Here is a 4556-nt window from a genome sequence, read left to right as displayed (position 1 = left end):
CTTGCTGAATGGCTGCAGTATACATTATTATAAGATGTGTGTGATGTACAATGTTCTTTACTGCTTTTAAAGGGTTCTAGTAGCCACAGTATATGCACAAATGTTTAACGTGGCCAAATGGAATTTAGGCAGCAGCAACAATAATTTGGCGTTACGATAAAGCTGAACTCCGGGAATTGCCTTTTATTGCATGCTTTGGTGCAGCTTGGCACAATGTGTGTACTTGCATGTACTTGATGGACCCTTTGAGGAAGCTGGAAATAATTGTAGTATTCAGGGCTACTACAGTGATAACCAAAATCTTCCAGCTCTTTTTCTCACGTTCAACGCAAGCAGCTGCCCCACTGCACACTGATCACAGGGTTGCTCACTCAGCACTGCTGCCATTCATAGAATGCCCTGTATGTTTTCAATGAAATAGAAGGCACTCTCTGAACTAGGTGGAGATTGTAGTGTCATTGCCTCTCCTCTCCACCTCATACAATCGGAGAATGACTTGTATTCATTGAAAAAAAAAAAAAAAAAGGTGTTCTTTGAATAGCAATGGTGCTGAGCAAGCAACCCCCAGTGGTTAGTGTGGCGGTCGCTCGCATAGAACCTGAGCAGAAAGAATGCAGCTATTGCTATAGTACTGCTGCCAACTACTACAGTGATCACCAACGTCCTCAGGGGTCCATCAGGAATGAGATGAGCCTTCCTACATTGTGCCAGGATATTCCAATGTAAGCATTAACTAAAGATCATACTGTACCTGGAGTTCAGCTTTAGAGGAAAAGGATCTAAAGGATATTTTGGTGATTTTGAGCATTGGGTAATTTCCAATTTCTCGTTCTCCATGTGAGATGAATTTAATGGAAATCTTGTGGGTTAGGGCTTGTAAATATTTATTTGATTTGTATTTTTTTGTTAGAAACCGCAACACCAATTTTGGGGGGGTTGATCATTCTTCGAACGGTAATAAATGATGGAAATGTTTTCTGTTTGTTTCCTAAAAAAAAAAAAAGTAGTCGCTAAGGCCCTTTACACACAATCCGGGCTCTTTTGGAGTCTGCCTACTCAGCAGAGAATCCCCGCTGAGCAGGCAGATGGCTGGTCTGTGTGCGCTCCGATTGCGCAGAGCGGACACAGCCCGCTTTCGTCTATGGGTGGTTGGATGTATATGGACCACCTGTCCGTTTACACCCCTCTGCTATCCAATCCGATCTGCCAGACAGTCTGTTTTTATCAGATGTGGCAGGTGTCACGTGTCCATTGACTCCCACCGCTTCATGGAGTAGACTGGAGGGTCCGCCTGAAAAACTGACAGGCGGACCTAAACGGTCCGCCAGTGTAAAAGGGGCCATATGGGGTTTATGTTATATTTTATGATCTCTAAAGGGGTGTGAAACTACCTAATGAGTAGGGAAATGTATAAGCTTGAACTTGTCAAACTTATTCTTTACTGTGGCAATATTTTTCTGACTTCCATTTACTAATTGCACTAGAGTAACTCTTTTTTTTTATTTTTTTTTTTGTTTTGTTTTTTTTTTTTTTTTTTATTGAAAATTTCAAAATGTAGGTTACAAAACGGAGCATTTGGGCATAACCCAGGCTCAGAAGTACAATAGAAAAACAAACCATAAAGAACCTATGGTTAACTAAAACCTTACAACAGTCAAATTTTGTACACTCAACGTATCCGATTGGGGATACAGGAGTTTTGCCAGGTACCTGTCACCTGCAGACACAATAGTAGAATGTTCTCTCTCCCAAGACTTGAGTAAACATTTTTAATGATTGAGCAAACAACTCTTATTCAGTAGGCAAATAAGAATGATTTAATTTTTCTCACATTCTTTACTACAAAAGTTATGTTTGAAAAGACTTGGCCAGCCAAGACTGGAAAGGCCACTAGGTGGCAGTATACTGCTTGAACATTTACTGTGGGAAAGATGTGTGGGTGTGGAAGGCACATCAAGCTGCTGTCAAAAGCTGTTGGCTCCATGCCATTGTTGAGGTTTATTCTACAGTAGTGGGGGAGGAAGAGGAAAAGCAGGTCATTACTCTAAAATAAGGAGACGAGCGATCCTTCCTTTGCATTTAATTAAACAATTGGGAATTCTACTAAGACCCTGGTGTTTAAATCCCTGAGCCCTGCTACATTTTCTAACAGGTTTTATTTTCTTAGTTTTGCAATTTAGCATTGGGCTAAAAACATCAAACCGTAACCAGTAAGCTTACAGAAGTCAAGTCTGTTAAAGATATTTTCTATGGGTTGCTTTGGTTTTATTGATAAAGCTTTTATTTTTATTTTTTTACAAATTCAGTGATCTCACAGTGCCAGACGTGGAGAACTAGCACTCTTGGCTGCTGGTACAAATGCCATAGGATTAATTCTCTATTCACACTGCTCTTGTGCAACTGCTGAACTGAAAACCACCTCCCAACCACTTAGCTTTCATTGATCCTTTCATTTTATCAGGTTTCGCAATACAAATAATAAAAACACACGTGACTACAGGGAAAATGCTGCTGTGCGTTATCTAGTGCAGCCCGACACCTTAGAGGCAAACTTCCATGTGACTGACTACTCTGCTTGATTTGCGCTGGCAAAGTACATATTTACAGTAAAATACTTAGAGGAGCAGTGACTTTGAAATATTGGCCTTAGTTTGCATGGTTAACTTTAGCATTAGGATGCTGTTTTATATAACTGCTACTAAATAAGAATTCCCTAAACAAAGCCGTTGTAACTAGTAATATGTGGGCTATAGCCAACAAAATATTCTCCCAGGTGAGAGATTTGTTCGGGTTGTAAATGTAAGACAGTGCATAGTAGTATTTAGAAGTGTAACTCCGGTCAAATTCTAACCAATACTAAATCTGCTCCCACCCCCATTCCAAGACTATTCTATCCACCCTGTGAAAGAAAAGAAGTTTATACTTATCTATTCTGAAGCCACTCTGGTCCAGTCACATGATCAGGTCCGAGCGCTGGCTTCAGTGTAGAGGAGGGACAGCCAGCAACAGCTGCCCCATAGGAAGCCTTCATCACCCAGGCTCTGCAGCGGTTTCCTCTGCTGGGACCCGATCATGTGACCGGAGCAGAGTGGCTTTAGAATAGGTAAGTATATACATCTTTTCTTTGATAGTGTGAATAGAATGGGGGATTAGGTCGGTCTAGCCTTCATTAGCATTTGACTGGAATTTCACTTTAAAAGAGAAGTATGGGAATGTGTGTGCGTGGGGGTTTTTTTTTTTTTTTTTTTTTTAAATCATACTTGGGTGGATGCAGCATCAGTCCCCCGCCGGCACTAACACTGAGAACCGATCGATCAAACACAGCCGATCGCTCGGATCAGAGCTCCCTGAGCAGAGAGCTTCACTCCTGTGATCCAGAGGAGAAGTACAGCCAAAAACCTAGCTTTGGCTGTACTTCTCCTTTAAATGCTAATTCCATCTTTCTGACCATGCTGAATTCATTCAGGGTGTAACATGAAAATCTGGTCACATTATGCAACACACACACACATACACACACACACACACACACACCTTAACTGAATTATGGTTTTCTTCTCCCTGCAGCATGTTGTATTTTTTTGTTTTTTTCTTCTTCAGTATAGTATGGTTGTGCTGCACCATCCATTCATTTGGATGTGTAAATGGAAGACTACAAGTACCATGTGCCTCTGCAGCTCAAGGACTTAGTTTGCATGAGCACAAGTGTAGTAACATGCACTTGTATGTTAGGGAAGTATGAGGGATGAATGTGAGGCAATTATGACCCTACAAATGTACCATCTCATATAAAAGAATTACCGAATGAGAACAAAAATGGGGTGGGACTTTACATGTACCTTGCTGGGTCTAATAAATACACATACCAAAAAGGATTATAAAAATAAACAAACCTTTAATTTCCATATACCAATGGTTAGATTTAAAAAAGTTAAATACAACTGGTTAAAACCAGTTACTGTAAGTCTGTCCAGGATGTGCTGGTCCTTGCTGAAGATTTGAGAAAACTGGCCTACGCGGGGAATCCTGCTTCATCAGGGCCTTAAATTGGAGCACAAATTTGAACATGTACTGCAAAGATGTACAAACGTTATTGACAAATGTATATAAACATTAACAAATAATTATATTACCAAAAAATAGTTAAAACTTTCAGTATACTGAGTCGTGTTTTAAATTTTTGTATTACACCACAGAATGTCGTGGGCTGGGAGGACAAATGATCTCAAGTAAAATATAAGTATAAACTGTATTCTAACATCTACATTCATACCTAGAAAACTACCAATAAGACTGCTGATTCACTTGTGTAATTTTTGTCAGCCGGTCCGGTGGAGGAGAGGAAGCCTGGGGAGCCCGTGCGGACTAACTCCGTGTCCCTCCCAAAAGAAAACCGGCTCCTATGTGGTGATATCAGAGAAATGGGGGGCTGGAAAAGGAAAGAGGAATGGGGAGAGAGAAATTTAAAAAGTGGGGAATGGGAAAGATTAGTGGAAAGAAATAAAGGAGGGTGAGGAAAGGGAGAGGGAAACGGGAAACCTAAATGGAAAGGGGGG

The sequence above is a fragment of the Aquarana catesbeiana genome, linkage group LG13 (genome assembly GCF_042186555.1).
Source record: "Aquarana catesbeiana isolate 2022-GZ linkage group LG13, ASM4218655v1, whole genome shotgun sequence".
Lineage (NCBI taxonomy): Eukaryota > Metazoa > Chordata > Amphibia > Anura > Ranidae > Aquarana > Aquarana catesbeiana.
Note: the sequence above shows the minus strand (reverse complement) of the source record.